The sequence below is a fragment of the Macrobrachium nipponense genome, chromosome 43, assembly GCF_015104395.2.
Source record: "Macrobrachium nipponense isolate FS-2020 chromosome 43, ASM1510439v2, whole genome shotgun sequence".
Taxonomy (NCBI): Eukaryota; Metazoa; Arthropoda; class Malacostraca; order Decapoda; family Palaemonidae; genus Macrobrachium; species Macrobrachium nipponense.
In genome coordinates, this window is record NC_061104.1 from 29,241,532 (window position 1) to 29,253,195 (window position 11,664).

Consider the following 11,664-nt stretch of genomic DNA (forward strand, 5'->3'; position numbering starts at 1 on the left):
TTCCCAGTGCTTATTTGAACAATATTAGCATATATATTTAATGTTTATTGATATTACTCAAGATTGCTTATATTAGTGAAAGTCTGATACATCTTATTCCAGAGGTCATGGTTTGAACTGAAATGCATTTTTACCTTGTAATCGGTTGTTTTATCCTTAACCCTTAAACGCCGAAGCGGTAAAAAAAAAAAATTGTCTCCCGTGTGCCGGAGGTGTTTCAGAGTGAGCGCGGAAGCGGAAAAAATATATTTTAAAAAAAAAATCACAGCGCGCTTAGTTTTCAAGATTAAGAGTTCATTTTTTGGCTCCTTTTTTGTCATTGGCTGAAGTTTAGTATGCAACCATCAGAAATGAAAAAAATTATCATTATCATATATAAAATATGCAATATAGATAGCGCAAAAAAAAACGCAATTTCATATATATTGTATTCAATCGCGCTGTGCGCAAAACGGTTAAAGGTAACAAGTTACTTTTTTTTTTTTTCATTGTAATGTAAACACTAAATTGCAATCATTTTGGTATATAACACATTGTAAAACGATAAAAAGCACACAGATATATATCACAAAATAATGCATGAATTCGTAACGAGCGGACGTAAACAAATATTTTTTTTCCAAAATTCACCATAAATCGAAATATTGTCCTAGAGACTTCCAAGTTTCTTTCAAAATGAAGAAAAAATGATTGAATATTACTATACTGTAAGTAGTATTAGCTTACAATTGCAGTTTTTTGACCATATCTGACGAGTTGAAAGTTGACCGAATGTCGAATTTTTTATATATATATATTACAGGCGGTCCCCGGGTTACGACGTTCCGAGGTTACGACGCTTTTTTCTTAAATATTCAATGGAAATTCCGTCCTGGGTTACGACGCTTGTTCCGAGGTTTACGACGCTGACGCTTCCGACGCTCCGAGTTAACGACGCTTTTAAAAAAACGCATGCTATGATAAAAATCCTTTATAGTTTAGCACAGTACATAATAAAAATATGTTTTTGGTTACATTACAACAAAAATTTTGAGGTTATGATGATTTTGACACTTTTTTTTTTCGTATTTTTTGAATTTTTTTAGTGACGCCGCATATGCGGAACTAGTTTTGCGGGCGAATGAATACACTAGCTTGGGATGCGCAGTTTTAAAACAGTCCAAAAGCGCAAATATAATGAAAAATCATTGCTTGTTTCCAGTACATAATTAAAAAAAAAAAACTAAGTTTCTGGTTAGATTACAACACAAATTCCAAGGTTACGACGTTTTGTTATGCTTTTTTAACGATACCTCATATGCAGAACTAGTTTTTTGAGCGGAGGTGCATAAATTAATTAACGCTATTAAACTGTATGGTAAATTGACTGACCGAACAACGACCTCGACGGTCGAGGACGCCAAGCGTAACAATACGAAAGGACGCCACTTCAATCGCGTGCCTGCCTGCATTTCACTAGGTTGTGTGCTAAGACGTTGCTGAAATTCCTTGCCATTTTCGCAAATTTACAATGGCTCCTAAACGCCAAAGTACTTCCTCCGATGATAGTTCATCCAAGAAGAGGAAGGTCATCACGATGGAGGTCAAATATGACGTGATTAAAGCGTTCGGTAGAAGGGGAAACTAACACCGAAATAGGCCGTTCTTTAGGCTTGAGCAGGACCACGGTGGTAACCATTGTGAAGGACAAGGAACGTATTCTGAAGCATGTTAAGGATGCTGCACCGATGAAGTCAACGGTGATAAACGAGAAGCAACGTAGCCAGAGCATTGTTGAAATGGAGAAATTGCTCATGATCTGGCTGGAGGACCAGAACCAGCGACGTGTTCCGGTGAGCTTAAGTGTGATCCAGGAGAAGGCTAGAGCGCTGCATGAGGCAATAGTGAAAAAGTTTTGGCGAAGGCAGTGCTGGTGGTGAATTTTCCGCGAGTAGAGGTTGGTTTAACCGTTTTTTAAAATGGCTCGTGCAAATTTGCATAATGTGAAGCTGCAAGGTGAGCTGCTAGTGCTGATAGCGAAGCAGCAGAAAGTTTTCCAGGTGGTTTGGCTGAGATAATTAAGGATGGTGGTTACACGGCTGACCAAGTCTTTAATGTGGATGAGACTGGATTATTTTGGAAAAGAATGCCAAATCGAACGTACCTTTCCAAGGAGGAGAAGTCAGCACCTGGCCATAAAGCTGGAAAGGAGCGACTGACTTTGCTGTTTGGGGCCGGCCAATGCAAGTGGGTGATTTGAACTGAAGCCCTTGCTGGTGTATTGGCCGAGAATCCCAGGGCTTTCAAGGGCATTTTCAAGAGTCAACTCCCTGTGATTTGGAAATCAAACAAGAAGGCTTGGGTTACCTTAATGGTCTTCGAAGATTGGTTCAATGACCATTTCGTGCCAGCAGTGGAATTAATTAACATACATTAACTAAGTTTTATACATGTTATATATGTGATATTAAACCACTGTATGGTGCATATTACTGTATGTAACTTACTATGCATAGAGTACTTACTGACATACTAATTATTTTTTGTTACATTCCAGAACCCCCTGAATGATGTAGGCATGGGGCCACATGACTTTGTGCATCCAGGTTACATAGCATGACAACTTTAAACTAAAAGTAAGGAATTAATTCACATACATTAACTTTTTTACTCTTGATATAAACTCAAAGTAAGGATTAATAACTAAAGTAAGGAATTAATTAATCATACATTACTCTTTTACTCTTGATATCTATAATTTACATATTGCATTCAGGACTTTGTGTAGTATTTTGTACTAATTGTGTTATACTTTTACCTTCCAGAGCTACCAGACTGGGATTTTAGTGTACTCCAGGATCTACCAAATACTACGTAGTGTACAGTGCATAATATAGTGTTTAGTGTATAATCTAACCTAAGGATTAAGTGTAGTACATTGTGCTTATAGTTGTCAGAGAGTTTAATAACCGAATTTATCCTTCAAGCAACCATCCTTTGCCATTGAAATAACCACATACACATCATGCAATATACTTGCATGTCACACAGGTAAGGTCTCTCTAACTTTCTCTTTTTTCTTAGTTTAAGGCATATTTCCAAGTGTCGTTCCGGCTTACGACGATTTTCGGCTTACGACGTGCCTCAAGAACAGAACCCCCGTCGTAACCCGGGGACTGCCTGTATTTATATGCAATTATTTCGGATTGATTGATTGATTGTGTATTATATCTGGCGTCACAACATCTGGGTAATTGACACCGAAATAAATTAAATATAAAAAAAATTAAATTTTTGATAAATTTCATATAAAAATCTATAAATATATTACATAAAATTTTTTTTTTCATATATAAAAGTTCTTACATAGACAATCTATGCCTCCCTCATAAAAATATATAACTGCTCTATATTACAATTCTTTCCAAGAATTGTAGCTAGGATAAAATTGCCTACTCTGTCACGACTCCAAGTCTGGGACATTCAACCAGCAAATGTCTCACAGTCAAGGGCACAGTACAGTTCTCGCAAAACGGAGGATTTTCACGAGACATCAAGAACCCATGGGTGAGTCTTGTATGTCCAATCCTCAATCTGCACAACATCGTTTCTTGTCTCCTAGGCATATATGGATATGACCAAGGAGACACTGAAGACGTGATACTACGCATTTTTTGATTGTTTAAAATATCCTCCCACTGGGACTGCCAACATTTTTTAATTCTCTGACCTACTAGAGGATACAAATCCCGATATGGTAGTAGGCATCTTGTGGGTTCTGGGGAGGGGAGCTGACCGCAGACTTTGCAAGTTGGTCAGCTTTCTCATTCCCAGCCACCCCATTATTTCGGAAATAGGAAAAGCTACAACCTTCAAATATTTTTTGTTTTATTCTACATGAAATTGCACACATTTTCATATATAAAACTCTATGAAATGTTTAATATGAAATGGAGCAAATATTCCGAGAATGGGACGTACGCATTTCGGAGATTTGTGGCGGAGAATCCGCACGCGGAGGGAAGGAAAGATTTTTTTTTTTTAAATAAATTCACCATAAATCTAAATATTTTGCTATAGACTTCGAATTTGTTTCAAGATGAAGATAAATGACTGAATATACTACACTGTAAGGAGTTTTAGCTTACAATTGCGTTTTTTTTGACCATTTTCGGTAGAGTCAAAGTTTGACCGAACGTGGTTTTTTGTCTGTATATCGTAGATTTATATGCAAATATTTCAAAAATGAGAAAAGCTACAACCTTCAATTATTTTTTGTTGTATTCTACATGAAATTGCGCACATTTTCATATATAAAACTTTATGTAACGGCTAATTTAAAATGGTGCAAACATTACCACAATCGCACGTATGATTTTTTTCGGAAGAGTTACCGCGCGGACGTAAAGAAAATTTTATTTTTTTCATAAATTCACCATAAATCGAAATATTGTGCTAGAGACTTCCAATTTGTTGCAAAATGAAGGTAAATGCTTGAATATTACTAGAATATAAGCGTTTTAGCTTACAATTGCGTTTTTCGACCATTTCGGTAGAGTCACATTTGACCGAAGGTTGAAACTTTGGCAATTATCGTTATTTATATGAAAATATCTCAAAACTGACAAAAGCTACAACCATGGGTTGTTTTTAGTTGTATTGTGCATGAAATTGCTCACATTTCCATATATAAAACTTTATATAACAGCTAATTTTAAAATGGTGCAAACATTACCACAATCGCATGTATGATTTTTTTCGGAAGAGTTACCGCGCGGACGTAAGGAAAAAGTTTTTTCATAAATTCACCATAAATCGAAATATTGTGCTAGAGACTTCCAATTAGTTGCAAAATTAAGGTAAATGATTGAATATTACTAAAATATAAGAGTTTTAGCTTACAATTGCGTTTTTCGACCATTTTGGTAGAGTCAAAGTTGACCGAAGGTTGAAATTTTGGCAATTATCGTTATTTATATGAAAATATCTCAAAACTGATAAAAGCTACAATCATATATGAAAATGCGCACATTTTCATATATAATACTTCATGTAACGGCTAATTTACAATGGTACAAAAATTATGTCAAAGTGACAAAATAATTTCCGAGATGTGTCACAGATACTTTTTAGGTGCGGCAAGAAAGAAATTCGCGCTTGCGCGGCATGCGTAACGATTGTAAACAAAAACAACACCTTGATCCGTGAACTCCCAGCATCCCCCAAGGCGCGTGATTCAAAAGTTTTAGGCTGGTAGGCCTATAAGTATTTCCCTTTTTTCCGCGAATTTTTAAAAAAAAAACTTTTGTAAGTAGACGTAAAATATGTCCAGTCGGCACACGAGAGACAAAAAATGTTGACGTAAAATACGTCCAGTCGGCAGTAAAGGGTTAATTGAATGTAATTATACACATTTGAATGTAATTATATACATTTTAATTGAATGTAATTATACACATTTTATTCTTGATTCACTCCAAATAACGCTTGAAATAGGTTGTGTTGACAGTGAAGTCGTGGCAGGAAAAAATTTCCAGACTTGTCATACATCTGGCTGCCCAAAACCATCACCGAGCAGACGATGGATTAGTAAATTGTTTAAGATAAAAATTATGTACTTTTTTTCTGGCACTTTTCATTGATTTAAGGCTATATTACTATTTCGTCTTTTTTTAAACTTTTAATAATTATACCTATGCCTGAAATACATGTAACATTTAATGTTTGCATGCTAGGAATGACAAAATTTCATCGTTGCAAATTTAGTGGAGCTTCACACATACGCTGATGCATTTACAAACTGTTTCCGTGAATTCTAGTTATCATAATATAATTCTAGTTGTCATAATATATACTACAAATAGAAATGCCAATTTCACTTATTTTCACTGTTTTGTGTAAGTCTTATACCCAGTTTGAAGGGTAAACACATACCAATTGGCAACATTGATAAAAAAAATAGGAAAGCGTGAACAACATCGTAGCTACTGTTCACAGCAAAACCGTTAACATTTGTGTCAGGAATCTTGTTACTTTTTCAACAACGAATATTTTCAAATTAATTATCATGAATATGTAATAAATTTATGTAATTCATAGGGGAAACAACCGACTGGACTAGCTGATCCAGTTTTGACCGAGTGTGGATCCACCATCCAAAAAAGTTCTTTAACACGTCCTGACACCGGAGATGGGCACCAGTCACAAGTTGTCAGTGTGAGAGCAAGAGCTTGAGACCTCTACTCTACTTTCGAAGTAAGTATTTTCTCCAAAATTAAAAATTAAGGTCATATTTTAAGATTAAACAGAGGTTAATAAAAGTCTAGCCATGCACAGTGCAAACATACCTCCATGACCCTTTCAAAATTTTTACTTACAACACTAAATATTTAGAAGATTGACGCCATCTCGATGTTTGCGGAGTCGCTTGTGTCAACAAACTATCCATTTCCTGAGCTAAATCCACACACCACTTGTACCCATAGACGCGGGGGAACTTTCTTTACAGCAATCTTAAACAATGATGATGTTCACAAGCATACCATTCAAAAGATTGAGGTTTCATCGACGTAACCGTGATATATGAAAGCACCATACGAACTAAAATAAGCATGTGAGGTCTTCGTAAAATATGTTTTCTAGGCAGTTTTGAAATCCAATATGGCGGCACCCGTGTGAGGTGCCATTTGTAAGCATAGCGAAGCCACAATCTTTCCCAGCCTTCCCAGCACTCACTTGAACAATATTAGCGTATATATGTAACGTTTATTGATCTTACTCAAGATTGCAGTTGTAATCAGCACAATAAAACAACATTTTGTCACCTCTGTCAGTGATAGTAAGAAACTTCTTATTCCCAGGGTCATGGTTTGAACTGAATTTCATTTTTACCTTGTAATCGGTGGTTTTATCCTTACTACCATCACAACTGAAACTCCACAGTGCTTATTTGATTGTAATCATACACTGTAATAATTCACTTGTAATAATTCACTCCAAATTGCACTTGAACTACGTTGCGGTTCCTGGTTCCTAAGCGCTCACTCCACAAACACAGTTGTGAGCAGCACACGAGTACACGGTTTATGAGGTGCAAAGCTTTATTCCCTTAATTGTTTACGTTACTCATTATTTAGCTTAATTTTACTTTGTTACTTCAAAATGTTTATTTAATTCATGTCTATTATCCCTTTTGTGCAACCAAATTAACCCCGAAAAATTACAGATATTTCTGAAGTGCATACGAGCAGACGACAGCAAAATCACTCATCGTTGCCAATCTAGTGGAACTTCACACATACGCCAATGCATTTACAAACTGTTCCCATGAATTCTATTTATCATAGTAATGCAATAATGATAAAATTGCTCTAATATGTACGTATATATACTACAAAGATACGCTAATTTCACTTATTTCCCAGGTTTTGTGTAAGTCTTATACCCAGTTTGGAGGGTAAACACATACCAATTGGCAACACTGATAAACAATTGAAGAGCGCGAAGAATGCCGTAGGTACCGTTCACAAGCAAAACTGTTAATAATTGAGTCAGGAATCTAGTTACTTTTTCAACAACGAATACTTTCAAATTAATAATCATGAATATGTGAAAAAATTTATGCAATTCATGACCTCATACTGTTGTTTAACTATTTATTCAAATAATAATCTAGCCCACGCTTCTTCTAATCCCAAAAATTGTAGTTCCCTTGAAAAAGTCATGGTTGGAAGTCATTGTTCACGATTTTTGTGAAGAAAGTGCCCAGCGTCTATGGGTACAGTGGTGTGCAGATTTAGCACATGGAATGGGAAGTTCATTGACACAAACGACTCTGCAAACATCGAGACGGCATCAATCTTCTAAATATTCCGAGTTGTAAGTAAAAATTTTGAAAGCGTCATTGAGGTAGTGTGCACTGTGTAGATCCAAACTTTTCATTACCCTTTGTTTAATCTTAAAATATGACCTTTATTTCTAACTTTGGAGAAAATACTTACCTCGAAAGGAGAGTAGAGGTCTCGAGCTCCTTCTCTCACCACCAACAACTCGTGACTGATGACCATCTCCGGTGTCAGGGAGTGCTAAAGTACTTTTTCAGAGGGGTGGCTTCAAACACGGTGGAAACTGGATCCTGTAGTCCAGTCGGTTGTTCCCCCTAACAGTTTAGTTGCCGAATAAATATTACTTTAAATTCTTGTTCAGGTGGTAAAACTGCATAGAAAAACTGCAACTGCCATTGTCTAGGTCGCCGCGGAATAAGTTACCCTTTATAGATCTACCCTCAAAGTAGAGGTCTCGAGGTGTTGCTTGAATGGTGTCCATCTTCGGTGTCAGGATGTGTTAAAGTACTTTTTCTGGAAGGCGGGTCAACAAGAGGGCAAGATTGGCCAAATTAGTCGACTCGGTTGTTTACCCTACTTTTTCGGTCGTTTACCCTACTAGTTAGTGTGGAGTTGTTCTGTAGTCTAACAAAAATCCATTTAGCCTACTAGTACCTAGGTATTCACAGAATTAGCCTACTACTAGCCTATATACAGTTTTGTGAAACGGTCAAAAATGTGGTCTAGAATAGGAGAGCAGTTTAGCCCAAGAATACCTAGGCTGCCATATCATGGCTACCCTACTCTAGCTTCCTAAAGTAAATGTTGTGCTTACGTTTGATGAATTCTCTGACGTGTTCAATAATTTATAAGAATTCCCTCATCTGCGAAGTGGATCTCAGCAGCGTCAGGTCTCAGGAGTCAATCAGCGCCATTCAGCACCGAATTACCTCAGGCTCAGAGTCTGACGAGTAGTAGTAGTAGGTGTAATATGTATTTGAAACGGCTCCCTTGCTTGTTTTATTCCTCCTTTGTTTGTGTTTGTTTGAAGTTTCTTCTCTCTGAAATACCACATTTCTTTTATAAAATCTTTCCTATCCTCACTTCCTCCCTCAGTAAATCTACCAATAAGAGTATATTTGCTACTAATTCCTCTTTATTTTCTTCATAGGGTTGCTGCACAAAACTATATATTTCGAATCTCATTGTATGCTGGAGAGTAGAGTAAGAAATGTTCTAAATTTTCATTTTGTTCCTCACAGCATAAACATTTTGTATCTTCTCCTTTTATCCTATTTCTATCATTTAATCCTAGTATACCTAGTCTGGCCCTACTGATCAGCATTGTTTTTTCAGTGTTGTCATACCGGATTTTCTTCTCTTATATTTTCTTTGTGTTTTCTGTAGATTCTTAACGTTGACTTTTCATTCATTTCTTTCTGCCATGCTTTTCTGTCTCTTAACTGTTTGTCTTTAACTGCTTCAATTTGACTTAAGTTTATGTTTAGTTCTTTCATATACTCTTTTACTTGCATTTTCATTTTGGGTTTTTTTTTTTTTTCTTTTTTTTTTTCTTTTTTTTATACTGATCCATGGTTATCTCATATAGGAGCCTATTTCCACCACTCTTCAGTGTATGTTTTAGGTAGAATAGTTTATTCTTGATATCTCTTGAGTGGCAGGAAGAGGCCCCTATTTAATTCAGACCTTAACGCACAACTTGCTGTGTAATTTGGTGCTTTCAAAATTGCGCTATATACTTCATTGTCTATCTTCTGAAATTCATTTATAGTTTTCTTGTCAAGTTTCATGACTTCCATGGCATACATGAATGATGGCATCGCTAGTCCTTTCCAGTACAATTTTCCTATTTTTACTCTGCTACAGCTTTTATTGATGACTGCATTAGCCATATTTGCCATCTGCTTTGCTTTAATTTGGGCCCTTTTTATCTGTTCTCTGAAGCAGTCTTTCATGTAGTTGATTGTCACTCCCAGGATGCTTAACTATTTTTATTCCTTCTATGTGCTTCATGTTCACATCTTCGATACTGTACTAGTCGTTGTATATTACTATATTACTCTTGTCCTTGTTTATGTTTAGGCCACATTCACTTGCGATTTCCATAAGGATTTTTATTGAATTTGTTATTTCTTCTAGTGTATGTCCCAGTATTAATCCATCGTCTGCATATAATAGTGCCACTATCATTATTACTTCATTTCTAAAACCTTCTGTTGTATTTCTAATTTTTCTATTAACAGGTACGTTATTAGTAGGAAGAATATGGTTGAGCCATTGCATCCCTGTCTTATTCCATTAGTTACATTTAGCTCTTTTTGTTCTATATTGTTAAGGCATAGGCTTGTTACATCATTTGTATATATCTTTGCAACTGCATTTATTACTTCTGCATGCAGCCCATATGAAGCCGAATGAAGTAGTATCAGTAGCAGTAGGCGGGACATGTATTTGAAACGGCTCCCTTGCTTGTTTTATTCCACCTTTGTTTGAGTTTTTTCTCTCTGAAATACCACATTTCTTTTAGAAATACTTTCCTATTCTCCACTTCCTCCCTCAGTAGATCTACCAATAAGAGTATATTAGTTACTAATTCCTCTTTATTCTCTTGATATGGTTGCTGCACAAAACTATATCTATTTCTAATCTCATTGTATGCTGGACTGTAGAGTAAGAAATGTTCTAAATTTTCATTTTTTTTCCTCACAGCACAAACATTTTGTATCTTCTCCTTTTATCCTATTTCTATCATTTAACTATAGTGTACCTAGTCTGGCCCTACTGATCAGCATTGTTTTTCAGTGTTGACATACCAGATTTCTTCTCTTGTGTTTTCTTTATATTTTCTGTAGATTCTTAACGTTGACTTTTCATTCATTTCTTTCTGCCATGTTTTTCTGTCCCAGCTGTTTATTATTTCTCATAACTGTTTGTATTTAACTGCTTCAATTTGACTTAAGTTTATGTTTAGTTCTTTCATATATTCTTTTACTTGCAATATCCAGGTTGTTTTCTTGTTTTCATATTGATCCATGGTTATCTCATATAGGAGCCTATTTCCTCCACTCTTCAGTGTATGTTTTAGGTAGAATAGTTTATTCTTCGTCTCTCGAGTGGCAGGAAGAGGCCCCATTTCAGATCTTAAGGCACAACTTGCTGTGTAACTTGGCGCTTTCAAAATTGTTCTATATATACTTGATTGTTTATCTTCTGAAATTCACTTATGGTTTTCTTGTCAAGTTTCACGACTTTCATGGCATACATTTAGGAAGGCATCGCTAATCCTTTCCAGTATTTTCCGAGTTTTATCCTGCTACAGCTTTTATTGATGACTGCATTAGCCATATTTGCCATCTGCTTTGCTTTAATTTGGGCCCTTTTTATCTGTTCTCTAAAACAGTCTTTAGTGTTGTTGATTGTCACTCCTAGGTATTTAATCTGCTTAACTATTTTTATTCCTTCTATGTGCTCCATATTTTCCACATCATCGATACCATACCAGTCGTTGTACATTAGTATGTTACTCTTGTCCTTGCTTATGTTTAGGCCACATTCACTCGCTATTTCCATAGGGGTTTTTATTGCTTTTGTTATTTCCATCACCTGCCACTATACTTATAATTTAATTTCTAAATCCTTCCGTTGTATTTTCTAGTTTTTCTATTACCAGGTAGGTTATTGGCAGAAAGAATATGGTTGAGCCATTGCATCCCTGTTTTATTCCATTAGTTACATTTAGCTCTTTTTGTTCTATATTGTCAAGGCATAGGCTTGTTACATCATTTGTATAAATCTTTGCAACTGCATTTCTTACCTCTGTATGCAGCCTATATTTCATCAT

At 35.8% G+C, this 11,664-nt stretch overlaps 1 protein-coding gene across 3 annotated transcripts in view; it reads right to left on the reverse strand.

Moving 5' to 3' along the window:
• LOC135213622 (small ribosomal subunit protein bS16m-like) overlaps nt 1-8,795 on the reverse strand; it is a 57,169-nt gene extending 48,374 nt beyond the window's left edge. Inside the window, exon 1 of one of the 3 annotated variants that reach the window (XM_064247651.1) lies at nt 8,638-8,795. The gene's annotated coding sequence lies outside the window, so the exon portion shown is untranslated. The remainder of the gene's footprint in view (nt 1-8,637) is intronic. The other 2 variants (XM_064247650.1, XM_064247652.1) reach the window with 2 other exon arrangements.
• Nucleotides 8,796-11,664: the final 2,869 nt, after the last annotated feature.